The following is an 18897-nucleotide window of genomic DNA, read 5'->3' as shown; positions in this document are numbered from 1 at the left end:
GGCCGTGCGGTTAAAGGCGCTGCAGTCTGGAACCGCAAGACCGCTACGGTCGCAGGTTCGAATCCTGCCTCGGGCATGGATGTTTGTGATGTCCTTAGGTTAGTTAGGTTTAACTAGTTCTAAGTTCTAGGGGACTAATGACCTCAGCAGTTGAGTCCCATAGTGCTCAGAGCCATTTGAACCATTTGAACTGCCACTTCCCAACTACTGATTTCCTTAAACCTCACTAGCTCTCTCCTAATTTCTTCCAAATGTGCCTGAAGGACACAGATCTTAGTTTCTTGCTGCCAAATCTCGTCTTACTGCATACTTTGCAGTTCCAATAAAGGGTCACTACATCGCACCCCTGTGAAATTCTTTGCTACAGCTCCCACAATGCACCCTGCTACTTACTTTCTTACGGCATCTCCCGCAGTTTCCACGCACGATCAAATAAAATATCTGTAGAACAGCTAATAATGTATTTATAGAAATAAGTTAAACTAGAAAAATATTCGGTTATGTAGCACAGTATGTAAAAAAATGCATGGTACAGAGAAGTAAAATTCAAAACAACACGAGATATATCTTAAATACAACGCGGAGATGTTAAATCTTGATTTGGTCACAAGGAAAATGACAGTAGTGTGGCCATTCAGAGCAGAACTTATGTATAACATACGCGCGGATGTGCACAGTTCATTTTGACCGTGAGATCAGTTAAAGTATATAGTAAACAATAGTCAGACTACATAACGACCACTAGTATCCGAAATTCAGCGCACAACTGAAACTTCAGTATAGTAACTACTAAAATATACAGTCACTGAAAAGGTGTTCAAAATGTGAAACACATCAAAAACAAAAAGAATAAAAATACAACCAAAAGTTATGTTTAGAAGAACACTTGTCACTCTGTCACCACCATTCTGAGGAAGGCTTTGTGTGTGTAGAAAATGCATGAACTGCATTATTGATTTTAGGTTACTGACAATCCTCTAACTTGGGATTCATAACATCTAGAAACGCGAATATAATAGACATTCTCGTTTGTGAGGAAGTTCGGAGCAGCATTCTCTATAGAAACTGTAAGTCTACACTCTCCCATTCACGCAATATTTTGGTTTACTTTCGCAGTGACCAGCGTTGTTCTCATTAACGTCGGTACGTCCTACATGCTTCAATAATATTTCTTAAAGTTTATCATGATCACCAATTTCTATCTCCCCCTGGCATAAATCAACCCTCTGATTAGAAATGTCATCTTTGCATTAAGAAAGTGTCATCTTTCAAAAAGGGTGGGAATACGAAAGTGTTGGCAGAAATTTCAGTGGAAGTAAGCGCCATACATCTAATACCAACAGGTGAGACAGTATTCACGGTGTTAAACTGAGATTTAAGATTTTGTTTAGCGATACTCTTCAAGTTCTTGCAATCATTTATTTGTTGTTTTTAGAAGCCTTGTACTGTTTGGCATAGAATCGTAGCAATATTTCGCCGTATCCGTGATAAATGACGCTTATTACACGGGTGCCGTCGCTGATCATGGTATTCCGCGGTTATTTATCAATACCTGGACAATTCGCTCAGATTGTATAGTCGTAAAGTTTATTTTCGACAGTTACGATGGAACTAATACCACAGTGTTAACACAATAATACGCTTCAGTTGTCGATTAAATACGTGTGTCACGCTCTCCTATAGTGGTGAATTTCCTTCACAGTTTAAACAAACTTGTGCGCAAGAAACTTAAACACACACACACACACACACACACACACACACACACACGTGTAAGTGCCAAAAACGCAACTGTACAAAATACTTTACGAAACACATTTTGAACGTTGCATGCAAGTTTTTGAGTTTGCAGCCGAATTGTCATCTTCTTTGCGCGATTTTTTGACATTTTCCCTGATGTCTTCCGGAGATGCTCACTGGACTCCTACGAAATTATGAACGAGACCTGCCGTTTTCTGTCCATGGAGGTAAGAATTCTTACCTCCATGGTTCTGTCGTTGCCTTTCCCGGCTCCATCAAAGACTAAAAACAGTTTCAACGAAAATTGGTGACCATCTAAACCGTATGCCCCATTCAAAGGGTGTATTAACGCAGCACATTTTCTGTTCAACCATATACATGTCAGCCCCTCGCAAATTCATCACTAGAGATTGTTATTCACAGATATGTCAAGAATCTCTCCGATGCAAGGAGATGATCATGTATATTTAGGAGACAAATGATATATAGGAAGTTGACATGTTCAGTCAGTGTCCTGTGGGTTAAAGCCATTCAGAGTGCTTTTTTATTTTGCAGAAGTGTAATTTAATTAAAATCATTTTGAAATAAATTCTTTATCACTAGGGAATACATTGCACAAGTCCTGTTAAACTGTGTGTTGGCAGTTTTGGCCCCGATTCCCAACAATGTCAGGGTACATGTTGCACACAATAATAGGATTATCATGCAAGGATTGGGCGTTTATGTGATGAAATGACTAGGAAAGAAACCTGACTTTTGTACAATAGAGCATGTGTGAAACTTGCTCGGTAGGTATGTTCTTGATAGTCGTGTCACACCAAAGACTCATTAAAGAATTTGACAGGTGTCCATCAGAATGGATACTACAAAACAGCTTAAACAGTCTATTCCATGCTGATCTCGGGATGTGATAGCTCTTGTTCTCTAATAGACATCAACCTGGATGTTTGGATGAGCAACTGTTTGAACTTTGTTTTCAGTTCTATCTGGACACATCTGTTTTTGTTGACAAAATGAACCAAGATCAAATGACATTTTGTTGTTTTCTCTTTAATAGATGGAAATATGTGTGGTGTACTTTTATAAATGGGGAATCCCACTGTCACATTTAGGGCAGTTGTGCATTATTGTTTTATCCATAAAACACTGTTCATGTTACTGTCAAAATATCAAAATAGTACTGCGTATCCAAAGTATGGAACATTCTTTATTTTTCTTTCTATGAATTACTGTCATCTACTCTTACATATTTTTGAAGAAATGCTCTCTACGGATGTCATGTGCAGGACATTGCACGAAATGCAAAATGACAAGTCAAGCATTAACCAAAAAATTCTTCTAATTGAATTATGTTACTGCAATAAGACAATTTTTTCTTGAGAATGAAGAGTGTGTAACATTGTATGAACAAAATATCCCTAAAATTTGTGAGTCCTGCAAATAACAAAAAAAAAAAAAAAAAAAAAAAAATCGTGTTTCTGTCACATATGGGACACACATGTCATGTGCAGGACTCTGTGCATATATCTGGTAAGACACAAGTATGTCAAGGGATCAGTTAGTTGTATTCCAATGAATAGGTTATGCAATACATGTGATCTTGTGATGAAGAAAGTCGCTGAGTGCAGTTTCAGAAACAATGTCATCTGTATGACAGATTTGTTTCATAAAAATTCCAACATAAACAAAATGCAATATTTAAAAATTAACAATTTTTAAAATTGTTAGGTTCATTTTAACATGAAGTGAAAGTAGATAATATAAACAGTGACAGTCAAATACATTCTATGAAGCGGAAGTGTCCACAGTTGTTTACAATTTCTGGCATTGTATCCTTCGTCACAATTTCATTACCATTGTAATAAATGCAATCAGAGGGATCTGGCCACTTGAAGGTATCTGTTCCTGCTTTGTCCATAACTGATATCTTGATCCCCTCAGAGTCAACTTTACAAATCTCTCCAAAATATTTTTATCCATTGTTTGGCACAGTTACTCAATCTCCAACTGACCGACTATTGAGTTGATTGTGCTTGCAAGAGTAAATTGCGTTGCAATGTGAGGCAATCTTTTTACAGATTATTCCTTCTTCATTTGTTTCAATCACTTGATGCTGTGGTATTCCTGGAATTTCAGGAACATTTTTCCAAGGTTTCTCTCGTTCAGTGCTTTGCTTAATTGTCTCTGGACCCACATAGAGTACAGTATTATTTTTGCAAACTTAAAGATGCCCCTTTGTAAAACTCCTTGGCAGGCTGGACAATTGTTGGTTCCTCTCCTTGGACAATGCCCGTGTAGCACACAAGACACTTCGCATTTCCAACCACACCATCCGCAACATCTTTTCCATGTGAAGTGGCAAAATATTTTCAGGTAAATTTCTTGGAATGCTCTTCAAACAAAAAATCAAGAAGTGTAACCATGAATTAATTTTTAAATTCTGAGGATGGGCCATCACTCCAGATTACCACCTCTTTAGAACCAGATTCAAGTGCACTTTGACAAATTGTATCATACAGTGTATTCATAAAGACAAATATTATCTTTGCCCTTCTGTGCATTATTTGAACATATCACATAAGTTTTATACTTTCCCTTGTAGATTGTAGTTGCGATAAATAAAAGAACACCACTTCTAGACCACAATGCTCTGTGAATGTCATCATGATACTCACAGGAGCATGACATAGCAAAATCTACCTGAAGGACTATCTTTCCATTTTGTATTCTTTTATCTGTTTCAAAGCTTGCATGCTGTATTAGTTTAATGTTCACGTAATGTTACATTTTAGGGAACTGTTCTATGAGAAATTCAAACAATTCACCCAAACACCCTTCCTTAAGGAGCTAAAACCTCCCAGAATCATCTTTTCTCCTTTCTCTCCAAGCTATTGCTTTTTCAAGCTCACTTGGAGCCACAAGTTTATTCCTGGAACTATATGTGGAACATTTATTTTGTGAACAATTAGAATTTAAAGTTGAATCACACAAACACAATTTCCAAAAGTCATCAATGTAGTGGTATTGCAGACTCTCCAACTTCAGAATGAAATTCTCACTGAATTGTACACTTGCATTGCTCAAGGCCAGTTAGCTTCAAAAGCAGAACATTCTGTTGTCTTGAGGAGCATAACGTTGAAAACCTATTTGTTAATCTGTACCACATTCTTCCTCAAATATCTGGAAGGCCTCTCGTAAAAACATTGTCAGACAGTACTTCTGCAAAATTTGTTTGTTTCTATTCACCCAAACACACACTTCCCTGGACATGTTTACAGTATTAGGGTAAAAGATGAAATCGGCAACTTGGGAATAATATTTATCTGGATTCAAGGGCATTTTGTTTTGCATTTCATCTGCAAGGCGAGGCCAACGTTCTCTGGCAGTCCACATTTACCTTTTTTCGAGGGGATGTGGGAAGTGCCCAGACAGATTTTGATAAAGCCTTGCTAAAATGTCTAAGTACATGGATATGGTGATATAGTTGGCATTGGGATGGTCATAAGAATAGCAGTCTTCTTTTTTGCCCTCTGAAGGCACTTTCAATCACACTCCTTCTTTTGATGGTCCTGGAGTGCAACTTCTATCATTCATTCTTTTTTATGTGTGGTGGTTTTTTTTTTGTTTTTTGTTTTTTTAATTTCATTTGCCCTTTCATTTTCTTCTTTCTGAAACCATAGATCTTCTTCTTTGCGACGATTTCTTAGTTTCCTCATCCAGGCTGCATTTGTGGACATCTGTTTTGGTTGATCTGCCACTTCTATCAAAACATAAACCAAATTAGACCCATGAACATCTTAAAAGTAAATTATTTGCAGCAACTGAAGCTAAATATGGATAGAAAGGAGTAAATTTTAACTCTTACAGCATTATTTAAGTAAAATTAGCATCCTTTACGTATGTTTATGTGCTTATGGTGTCACCTATGGGACAGAAGTAACAGTAAGAAATATATCGCTGTAGTGAATATATAGTTGAACTATTGCCATCATATGTCAGTACTTCCACCCACATCTTAGGAAAGAGGGCAATCGTCACTTTCAATTTTTTTCTCTGGATGCAGTTTGAATCATAACCTTTTTGTCACTTGTAGGACAACTGATTATGCATAACTTACCTTTAAATTACATGGTCATAAGCTATATAAGTGTTAATAAAATATGCATGCTGATTATATTAATACTGTCTGCCCTCATAGCGTTACGGCCTACCACGCAGGGGGCCTGGGTTTGATTCCCGGCAGAGGACTGGGTGTTGTGTGTCCATCATCATTTTCATCATCATTGACTCGTAAGTCACCAATGTGGCGTCACCTAACAAGGACTTGCAATACGGTGGCCGAACTCCCCTGAATAGGGCCTCCTGGCCAACAATGCCATATATTATCATTTCTATTTCCATATTAATACCAACTATTTTCAGAAACTAGAACTACTTTCAGTGTATCTCACTCCAGGTATGCGGTTGTACCACTTGAAGATATACTAATTCAGCATACACAAATCAGTTGATAGGTAGCCATCTTTAACCTAAAGGTGTCAAATGATAAAATGCTAATTTCCTTAAGTACCATATAGGGTGCTGCTGTTGATACATTTCATTATCCTTTAATACAATTTGTATCAATCAAAAACATTATTGATTTTCAAGGAATCATCCAAACACATTCTACTCATTATTCTGGACAGTGTAATTATTAGTAATGAACATTTCTTGTCAGTGTGGGTTAATCATCTGAGGAAATTTATTTTCATTATGTAGAAGTTCGCACCATCTTTTACCAGAAAATGTCAATCATAAGAGTAGCAAACACAATAATAGTCACTACCTTAAAAGCGCATTTGTGTGTGTGTGTGTGTGTGTGTGTGTGTGTGTGTGTGTGTGGGCACGCGCTCTAGTCAGTTGTATGGAAACACTACAGAAAGATGCATTGATGTTGAGAGATGACAGAATGACACAGAGAAGGTACCATGTTTAAACATGCCTATGATTACTCCACAAATGAAGTTCACTGGTATGTTGATATGAACAATACTTTTCAGTGTGTTTGCAAGGAATAGTGCCAAACAACACAGCATGAAAACAGTCATTGCAAAAAAATTCTAATTGACAGTGATGTGAGTCATTTGTCATGTCTTGTCAATGACAATTGGATTCAAACCGAGCACAACTTTATGTGCATTTTCAACTTCTCGTGGCATAATGAATAGTCCATTAAATTTCGGGCCTGCAGCCACGCAAATAAAATTTCCTCTACTGATATTTTGGCTGCGTATCGTCCGACCATCCTCAAAGAGAGTCACAAACTGATGACAAGATGCCAAGTGCGGCCCTATATGCTCCACTGCGGTGGTACTGCGCATGTGGGTCACAGATGAGCTCTTCTATCAAATTATGGCTGCACGGGATAGGTGAATTACATTGATTTCTTGAGCATTTGAACTCTATCCATCAAATTTACTATGGAAATAGAAAAAGACGGCTGCCACCTCTTTTTGGAAGTTGTCATTTGCTGTATAGTTGATGGCACATTAGGACATGCCATATATCAGAAACAAACACACGCAGATCTATATCTACATGCCAGTAGCTGCCATCACCCTTCACAGACCAGAGGTGTCCTTAAGACCTTGGTGCATGTGGCGCACTGTATACCCGATAAAGATAATTTGGTAGAAGAGCTCACATACCTCAAGTGCATTTTTAAACCGAATGGATTTTCTCCGCAACAAATTTATAGAGCATTCAATGCAAAACCTGGGATGCAGGTATGTGATGGGGAAGAACATTGTAATTTCTTCTGATCAAGTGTGGTTTTGCTCTATGTAAGTGCTCTTTCCTTGAATATAGGCCGTACTCTTGAGAAACACTGTGTTAAGGTGATCTTCTGGTCCCCCATGAAGATTGCAGCTTTACTCGGTTCTGTAAAGGATGATTTACTGCTTCGTAAAGCGGGTGTGTATCAGAGTCCTTGAGGAAATTGTGAGAAGTCATACATAGGTCAAACAATATACACCGTTCATGAGAGATGTGTGGAGCATCGAAGATATACACGCTTATCACAGCCAGACAAGTCAGCTGTGGCCGAACATTCTATTGATACAGGGCATTCCGTGAATTACAGTGATGTGAAGGTTTTAACATCCACCTCTTCCTTTTGGGAATCTGTCTTCAAGGAAGCTATAGAGATTAGATTAGTTAATAATTTAATAAATAGAGATAATGGTTTTAATTTGGACAAAGCATGGAATCCGGCTCTTGGGGTAATTAAAGTGCAGAGAAGTTGTCATTGTGTCACCGCCTCTGAACATTCATTGATAAGCGAATCGAACGTCTGTACGCCTTCGCCACAGGCGGCGCATGTGTAAGGGTATTTGCTGCCAACCAGGATCAGTGACCTGCATGCACAGTACCGCCGCAGTGCAGCGTGTAGAGCCGTGCTTGGCATTTTGTGATCAGTTCTGTGACTAACTCTGAGGATGGCTGGGAGATATGCGCCCGAAATACCAGCAGAACTTGTTGCTGTCAGTGAATGCAGGTCCATCTCAACCAGTATCTGAATGAAAATTGTGAAAGGAACTGCATGCAATGGAGATTTGGAATCAGATACCTCTAAAAGGCCACTGCTCACTATGCACATACAGCTGCAGGAGGTATTGGGTCTAAATGACACAGAAGTTGGGCAATAGCTAACTGGACACATGCACTGTGGTCTGATGGGTTGAATTTTAACTTTTCTAAAATGGTGTAATGCCTTAAATGCACTTATGCCCCAACAAAGTGATTAACCCACAGTGTGTAGTGGGTGTAGTTCAGGTCAGAGTTGGTTCTGTCATGTTTTGGGCTCACTTATGAGCATGAATGTGAACCAGGATGTTTATCTCAACATTCTCAATGACTAAGAGTTGTGCTTTGCTGTATATCTTCATGACAAGGATGCTATGGACATCCCCATCTTCCAGGATAATAATGACCATATTCACAAGGCTGCATGCATACATTCCTGATCTGATTACACTCTAACAGCCTAGAGCACCTATAGTACCCCTCCCCCCGAATCATCTGATTTCACCATATAAAATGTCTGGGGCTATGGCGATTAAACACACCAATCAATGCCCCTGCGTTTTGACACCTCTATGGCAGTTAATCATCAGTGAGGTGCTTCAGCTGGATATGGACTACTTGAAGCAACTTTGGAACACTCTTCATTGCCAAACTGAGGGCTAGAGGTTGGATATGGACTACCTGAAGCAGGGACACACTTCCTTGCCAAACTGAGGGCTAGAGGTGGTGTTACATGATATTAACATGATGTCTCATGAAGGTAACTAATTTTTGTCTGAAATGAAAATTAAAGCACCTGCACTTGTCTCTTGTGCACTTAATTTATTTGCACAACAAGTTTTGATATCTTCAATCCTTTTGACCTAAGTAAATTGGGAGGAATCCAATTTCATGTGCAGTCATAACAGGAGCCAGTATTAAATAACCAGTGTCCAGAAATCTCTTGTCTACACAACACTATTACTGTGTTCATCAATTGATGATTGTCATGACAAAATTCATACCAAAACAGTCGTCAGTTGATGGAGAAGGTGATAGTGTCATGTAAACCAGAGACCTATGGACATCAGTTATTTAATAATGGCTCCTATTACACCTGCACACGAGTCTAGGTTCATCCAAATTTCCAATTTATGTAGGTCAAGGAGCCTGAAGATGATGTAATGGAACACCAAAACTGGTAGCGTAAATAAATTAAATGCAAAAGAAATGGCTGCAGGTGTTTTAATTTTCATACTGAACAGCCAAAGCTCCTGTAATCATCTCTTACAAGGATTGACATAAAAAAATTTTACCTGGTGTGCTTATGAACTAATGAAGTGAGTCCATAATAGAAAATGCAAGTCATCATTTTCTGTGTGAAAATTGATTCAACAAGTGCAGACTAAGTGAATTATTGATGATCCATGTCATGATGTCAGTCAGTAAATTTCTCACTGCTGGAATATTTTGTGGCAGTTTCAAGATGCACATTGATGCATTCACAAAGACAAAGTGGGTAAAATCTGACAAGATATCTAAAATATAAATCTTAATACAAGAAAAAAACCCTCACTTTAAAGACAGTATACAAATGGTTGGCTGGTGTGACTCTCCCATCTGTTTAGTGTTTTGTCATTGGGTAGTCGTCAGTCGCCTGTTTCCAGTTGTGACCTGTACATTTTCTATTGGTATGACGTAGCTTATAAAGTGAAATAATGTGAGTAATTCTGAAACATTGTGTTTTTGAAATTGCTTAAAGACACTTTCGTACAATTCTCACAAAATTCCTCAGCCGACAATGAATGATGACAGTTCAGTAGAAACCTACAAAGACTGCATTGCAAGAGTCTTGAGTAACCCATCATTACCTTATTGCCACTTTTCTGAATGTAAATTTTGTACAAGACTAGAAACACTTCAATGTACTTACAGGTCTGGATACTAGTGAAATTAAAAACAATAGATCTTTGATTGTATATCCCTAGAAACTCCCTAGAAACCATCACAAAATCTTGTGACCACTTTTTATAAAAAATTAAAATAATTTATTACGTGACATTCCTTTGTGGCCAGTCAACAACCAGCCTTCCGAAAATGAGCTTAAAGAAGGCGAGTTCTTGGCGATTCATGTTTTTGCTGAGAATTACACCTATGTTATACAGTATGAAGTTCAAGGCAACAATTCGTCCCTTTGTACAAGAATGGTGACAAACTTTAGTGCACAAGTCTTGTCATTACATCAGAATGCCTCAAAATACACTGTTGCTGTGTGTCTGTTCCAGTCCTACGTGATTGAGTTTCTGACAAAAAAAATTTAGTAAAACACCATGTAAAATATATTGCTTCTCCGACTGAGAGACAACTCAGTTTAAAAATAGAAATAACGTCATCAACCTGTGCTATCACGAAGATTTCCATATTGAAGCCCAGTGGCATTCTTCAGCCACCTCTCATGGGTAAACTGTTAACAATGGTGTTGGTGGAACAATCAAGCCACTGGCTCCTTGAGCACGTCTGCAGTGCCTATACACTGATCAAATAATGACACCTGAACAACTTTCTTTTGACAAGAATAATGTACGAGGGATCAATTTCAAACACGCTGCTATGAAAGATCATAAAAATGAAGAACTGAAACTTACTGAGAGATTTCAGAAATGCTGCACAATTGCAAGGATACAAACATCACTTCTATTCCCCTAAGAAAAAAAATGTATTCATACTCTAATGAAAGCAAAGCTAATGGTGACAGCTGTGGACAGTTAGCCAGTATTGTTTGATGACATCAAAGGATATATTGCCACTTCAAAGTGGTTTGCAGAGTATAGATGTAGATGAGCATGTGTAATTGGGGGAGGGGGGGGGGGGGGGGGGGGAGGAATAGCACGAAAAGGAAGAAATTGCAAAAAAATGACTGGGCACTATGGGACTTAACATCTGAGGTCATCAGTCCCCTAGAACTTAGAACTACTTAAATCTAACACAAACCTAACATCACACACATCCATGCCTGAGGTAGGATTCGAATCTGCGACCGTAGCGGTCGCGTGGCTCTAGACTGAAGCACCTAGAACTGCTCGGCCACTCCGGCTGGCGATGAAATTGCAGTTAGTTTCTTACATCCACATGGCCCATCCACATCTTTCACATTCCCCTATCATGCAGACATTCTTTCCACAAGCAGCAGAGAAGTAAAGACAACATTGAACCCTCAGACTGCTACAGGGCAAACATATACATTAACCAGTGCAAACATATACATTAACCAGTGCAGAAATGGTGATGTGAAGCAAACTGATTGGCTAGAAGCATGATGAACTTGACTGATGTGACTCCTCTCAGTAAGCAACAAGAATTAATAACTAATTGCATTTAGGCCTGTCTAGTATTCAGCTGTTTTGATTTTTTAAGATTTTGGACTTCTTGTATTTGTATTTGTTAATCCAACACTGATAAGGAAAATATTATTTTTTTCCACTGTATTGCATAAACTATTTTATTTTGATGTGCACATATAGCTATTTATAATTACACATAGTTGATGAGAAGTAGGGCAAATATCTGAAATAAATTAATTTTTGAAAGTGTTTTATAGCACTATCTTAAACATTAAATTACCTTTTACAGGGGTCCCATGCCCATCCCACGTTCCAAGTTGAAACATTCAGAATATGTAGAGGAATACAGTAAAACACACACACACACACACACACACACACACACACACACACACACACAAATATACTCTTCTTTCTCCCATCGAATGTTACATGTTACTTTGGGTCTGTGATAAAGTTTCTTAATACACTAAACACAGTGTCAAATGAAATCTGTTGTCAGCTATGTCAGATGTATGGGCCAAAGGTCATGAACAGATGGTGCTCAACAGGGATTTTTCACACATATCACGATCCTTGTTGCACAACATTGTCACTAAGCGCTTGCTGTTCAAGAAAATGTGCCAAAGTGCTGCCAAAAAACCTGACACCTGTATACAGAATGAATCAGTCGGGAGAAGTATTGACATTGTTGCAGTGGTATCATGATGACATAAAAATGCCAAGAGAGAATTGTCACAGGCAATGAGATGTGCATTGCTCATTTTACTGTGGAAATCAAGCTGCAGTTGATGCATTTACCTCTCCAGTCAAGAAATTTAAACAGACCAAATTGATGTGGAAAGTGATTTGCACAGTGTTCTGGGAGATAAATTCTGCTCACTGACTTCATGGCCAAAAGTACAACAGTGAATGCTGATTATTACTGTGGAACATACGGAAATTGTGACTGACATTCAGAACAAGAAGTGTGGAATCTTCAGTGCAGGTATTGTGATGGACCATTCAGAACAAGAAGTGTGGCTTGCTCAGTGCAGGAGCTGTGCTGATCCATGACAGTACTTGGCAACATACAGCTGAAGGTGTTTGGCTGGGAGCTGTTTGCTCATCCACCATATAGTCCTGATCTTCCTCTCACCAATCTCCATCTTTTCTTACACTTCAAGAAATTCCTGTCCTCAGGACAGCATTTTCATAATGACAAAGAGCTGGAAACAACTGTCACACAATGGTTACATTCCCAGACAGAACTGACACAGGAATACAAAAAATTGATCCCACAATATTACAGGTGTCTCAGTTGTGGTGGTGACTATGTTGAAAAACTCAAACATTGCAGTATCTGTTGCCAATGAAGTTTTTTTTATGTAACCATGGATGATCACAATTTTATAGGAAACATGTTTCTATCAGTCATTGTAATTAAACGAAGTGGGTTACAAAATGTACAATCCATCCCCATTTCTTGGAATGTCCCAGAATTGAAGTTTGGGTACTGAAAATCGGAGGCTGTTTGAAAACCGGGAATTGTGCGATGTATCTTAATTTGCAAAATCAGTATGTACACTCTTAGTTAGAGAATTAGCAGCCCAATATTTTATTCAGCAATGGTGTTCCTCCCCACTGATATAGAATGGTTCATAAATTCCTGTATGGCAAATTCCCCAGTTACCAGTTCCGACGCAGAAGCTCTGTTCTCTGGTAATTTGTATTCCTCAACTGCCATCCCTGAATGTTTTTATTATACTTGGGTTGTGTGATGGTTAATGTGTATCTCCATAATGAATGACATTTAAATGTCGAGTTCTTTTCCATAGTATTAATAGACATGTCAGAAGAAAGCACAAGCAACTGAATACTGCCGTGATATTGTTTTTGCCACCTTTTGCACATATCAAATGGTGTAGAGCGCATTTTAAAACTTGTTCTTGCGTTTAGTGTGATTTCATTTTCATGTATTTTATGTGCTTAGCCTATTTTGAATGTTTAATTTCATTTCTTACAATGTATTGTCACTACTTCCATATTTGTTTAATTTTCTGAAACTTTCTACAAGAAGGAGTACTTACTTTTTATTCATTACAGAGTTCCTATGTATTTCCATAAAAAAACTGTCTCCGATTCAACCAAACAGCAGGTTTACTCTATTTTGCCACAATATTGCCAAGTACAATAGAAAATACCATACTTTAGCAATCACTATATAACTTAAGTGTGATTGTCTTGATGTTTTTGAGAATCATGTAAGTTCATTAGGTGCAGTGGGTAGTGTCAATGCAGTCCTACTGTCAAGGCCTTCTATGACAGTGTCAAAATGGAGACTATATGCCTTTGTGGGGTGGTAGATAATGCAAACCCCGATGTTAATCATACAGAAACCAGTGACAGTCCCTACTTGGCCAGATTACTCTTTAAGGCTATAATTACATTTGTCACTAAAGTGAATTCGTATTACAGGGCAGCTGTACAGGGAAATCTATTTAATGGAAAAACTCTTCTGAATAAGCTCATAGCCTCAGTCAAACCTACTTGCAGAGGATATCAAATCAACATGTGGGTCATTCCACACCAACTGGACCAATACTCACTGGATGACCATCTCCAATCTAAATGAAATTTTATCTTTATAATAAAACTAAACCATGCAGAATTTGAGCTGAAGATAGAGAAAATTCAAGGCTTTAGGACGTTTTCGGTGAAGGGTAGCAAAATTTGATTCGTATTGTTCCAAGCAAATTTAAGACAGCTTAACACTTAAACTAGTAATTATCTAAAAGATATATTTGGATTACATGCACAACCTTTGTGCTCTTCACAGAGTTAGAATTTGAAGACTGACTCATTCACCACTTTGTGCTACAAAGGGTGAAATTAGAGAAAAATGAGCTGCAACAATTTTTCAAACATTTTATAAGTGCAATAATTTTTGGGTGAATTAAATATTGTTGCAGAAGAAGCTGAGTAGCACCATGGTGTAGTGGTTATGATACTGAACTGTTGCATGGAGGGTTGTGTGTTCAAAACTCACCTGGACTGTACAATTTAAATGTCTATATTCGGTTCGGGGTACATTCTAGAAGTATCCATAAATGTCAAGAATCATTGTACTGGAATTTTCTGTAGCTGTATATATACTGTATGTGTTCTGGCCGGAGGCAGTTCACTCTGCTCTCTTGTATGTGCAAGTGCTGAATAAACCTTTGTTAAGTGAAGTTAGTGTTCATCATTCATCTAATTACACGTCCTTTTACGTGACATTATTGTGCAGGGTTAGAGTTGCTCCTGCCAGGATACTCAACAGTACAGGCATCTTAAGGCAGTTTGAGATATAAAAAAGGTAACTGAACTTCAGTGATCTATATTCCCAGTCGAGATGGTCATGCTAAGAGGCTAACTCAAAAATAACACTATACCAAAGAACAAATGTAAAATTAAACTGGTGTTTTAGCCACCTGAAATTTACTTAAATACCAAGGAAAAGTTAAGAGTTATAGGTTTAGCACTGAGGCTAACTTTATTAACATATGTACCAGTAGGAAAACCAGACAGACCTCTTGTACTGATGGTCATGGACCATAACTTTTGGATGAAATAAATATTGTCGCAGAAGAAGCTGAGTAGCACCGTGGTGTAGCGGTTATGATACTAAACTGTTGCATGGAGGGTCGTGAGTTCAAAACCCACCTGGACTGTACAATTTTAATTTCTATATTCTGTTCGGAGTAATCTGCATGTAATATAAACATTGAATAAAGCAACTCTAGAAAAGTGTAAAACAAAACGACAGTGTATTCTCATAGCAGTAATGTAAAATAGAGGACTCATACCATTGTAGTAAATTCCTAGAAACCCATCACAATAAAACACAAGACTCAAGATGAGAGTAACACAAGATAACACAGCTGTTAAACTATGTAATAATTTCATGGAAATTTTCTTCATTAATAAAAATGTAATTTGAAATAGTAAATATCAGTTAAGCTAGGAAGTTTTCCATGGGCAAAACCCTAACTTGAATTACAGAATACAGCTAACTCAACCCATTAACTGCTAAGAGTTATAACACATAGCAGTCTCAGATCCCTGATGAACAAAAGTAAGTTCCCTAATATACTAGGTACAATCAACAAGATTATTTAGGAGACAGCAGGAAAACTCATTGTTGTAGACATAATGACATTACAAGTGTGGGTATAAGTGAACATAGACGTTAAGATTCTGCTACGAACAAATCAGGATTCAGAGTCAACAATTAAATTTTCTTGAAGCTGCAGTAAAATACACCGAGGCAATAAAATTTGAACAATAAATGTAAAACAATAAAATAAGTGACACTGATTCAGTGATAATTAAGCAAAACTCAGCATATACCCTGTCAGTCCAAAATTTTTCGAGGTTGGATTAATCACCATCTTAGGTGGTTTTAAAGATTCAAGTGTTCTACATATTCTCCATCATTTCAGTGCAGTGCACAGAATCCAGAATAAAACTTTCACTCTGCAGCAGAGTGTGTGCTGGTATGAAACTTCCTGACAGATTAAAACTGCATGCCAGACTGAGACTTGAAATCGGGACCTTTGCCTTTCACAGGCAAGTACTCTATCGACTAAGCTACCCAAGCATGACTCAGGACCTGTCGTCACAGCTTTTATTCCGCCAGTACCTCATCTCCTACTTCCAAACTTCTCACAAGCTCTCCTGTGAAACTAGTGGAATTAAATCTGTGAGGACAGTTTGTGAGCCATGCTTGGGTAGCTCAGTCGTTAGAGCAGTTGCCCGCAAAAGGCGAAGGTCGTGAGTTTGAGTCTCAATCCGGCACACAGTTTTAATCAGCCAGGAAGTTTCAGTGCACAGAATGCTTGTATAGTAATATAAAACTGTCAGGAAACTCCTACTCCGGGATTTTGTTCATCCCATGTGTCACAATGACTTGAATATGAATTATGTCATCAAAGTGTTTGTCCTTCATGTGAATTTCTGCCATTTGTCATTTTGTGGTCGACTCGTATTGGTAGCACCAGGTCTCATCGCCTCTTATGATTTTTTTCTAGAAAAGAATTGTCCATGTTTTGGCAGGTGTCCATGCATCATTGCTTTTGTTCAGGAGTCAAGGTGAGCGGGGGACAAACATTGCACACACTTTCTCTTCTTCAAAAAAATTCTAAAAAAATTCTGGAGAATATCTTGAACAGTTGAGACTGTCTTTAGGTGTGTGTGTGTGTGTGTGTGTGTGTGTGTGTGCGCGCACGCGCGCGCGTCAAACACATCCCACATGCATTAAAGTTGCATAATTGATGAAAGGAATCATGGATGGTTGCCTAGCATTATTGAAAACATTTTTACTAAAGGCTGTGCACTTAAATTCATGTTACGATTTCATCGCAATAATGGTATGGTGTCCAAAGGAATGAACTCTCAATGTAGCCACAGTAAAATAAGAGGCTAACTCAAAAATAACACTATATCAAAGAAAAATGTAAAATTAAACTGGTGTTTTAGCCATGTGATATTTACTTAAATACCAAGGAAAAGTTAAGAGTTACAGATTTAGCACTGAGGCTAACTTTATTAATACACATACCAGAAGGAAAACCAGACAGATCTCTTGTATTGATGGTCATGGACCACTGAGCATTGTAGACACGGGTTGTAAAAAACTTGCATGTAATCTGCAGACAGGATCTCTCATAAGTTCCAAAATGCTACCATCAGTCCAGCTAGCACAATGACCACATAGGAAGTTCAGAAGACTGGGATACAGTGATTGAGCAGCTCCTCATCAGCCACACATTCCTGCAGCCAAGTGATGCTTGAGTTGGGGTAATAGAGCAATGCTACTGGACAGTGAATGACTGAAAATGAGTGATTTAGAGTGATGAATCATACTATATCCTGTAACAATCCAATGGAAGGACCTGAATTTGCAAATGCCTGGAGAACATCACTTGCCACCATGTGTAGCACCAACACTGAAGAACAGATGAGTTGGTGTTAGTATAAAGGGGTATGTCTCATGGTTAGAATGTTGTCCACTTATTGTACTTAAGAAAATGCTAAATGCAGAAGGATATGAACACATTTTACAGCATTGTGTACTGTGTACAGCAGAGGAATAGTTCAGGAATGACGACTAATCGTATCAACATGACCAAAAAAGCTTGTTATAAAGCAGCCTCTGTTACGCAATGGTTTGTAGGCAACACTCCTGAAGTAGACTGGCATGCCCAGAGTCCTGACCTGAAACCAATGAAACAGCCCTCACATAGGTTAGAAAGTCCAACATTGTTAGCTTCACTTATATTGATTCTTGAGGGGGAAAATGGGCTGTCATTCCTCTACAGACATTCAGACACCTCACTGAAAGTTTTGACAACCCCCACTCGAATAAGTGCAGCATCTCAAGTATTTCATATAAAGAGCTAAAAATTTAAGGAATTACATACTAAATTTCAACAAAATGTGAGATGCTAAGTTGGAGAGCTAGACCATTTGGTGTGGAATGATCCATATGTATGTTATATACCCTGCAATGGATTAAAACTTTCCTTAGATTCTGTTCCACTAGTCATTAAAGAAATAAAAACCCAGTTAACAGTAGAGCATTGTAGAATCTGAAGATAGCTGATGATTGAGAAAGTTCATGATAGTTGCTCTGGTGCAAGTTGAATGTGTTGTTTTCAAACATTTCCTTAAATTTCCTAGTCCTCATTGTCATTCGCCACTTTTGTGAAAAGCCAGTTTATCTGCCCAAACAGAATTTATTCACAACCAGAGATATTTGTACAAGAGTGCACCTGGCATTTACAGCACCATTGAAACCAACTTCCCCTGTGCCCTACTGGTCAGCTGCCAGAGACCATTGGTTCATTATATCAAAATACTCAGGAGATATCCCTGAACAACCTCTGATTTGTTTCTTGGTGGATTTCTGGCTCACCCTTTACTTTTCATACAGAAAAAAAGGAGACAGAGTTTGGATAATGTTAATAATGTAAAGTGGTATGAAGAAATCCTTGGTTAATTTTGTAGCAGACATGTTCAGGGGGAGTCCACTAAGAGTTTTTCAGAGAAGGTTTTCTTTCCTTTAGTCTTCTGATGTTCTGATTGGCCTCTTGTTGGGAATCTAGCTCAGTTCATCAGAGAGGTTAGCTTGGAATGCATTAGCTTGCTCCTTCTCATATTAGTACAAGTGCAATGAGGTGACTGCAATGTATATGATAATTAGCATGATAATCTGCTTGCCTTATGGTGAATATTTTGCAGCTTTCAA

The sequence above is a fragment of the Schistocerca americana genome, chromosome 2 (assembly GCF_021461395.2).
Source record: "Schistocerca americana isolate TAMUIC-IGC-003095 chromosome 2, iqSchAmer2.1, whole genome shotgun sequence".
NCBI lineage: Eukaryota > Metazoa > Arthropoda > Insecta > Orthoptera > Acrididae > Schistocerca > Schistocerca americana.
Note: the sequence above shows the minus strand (reverse complement) of the source record.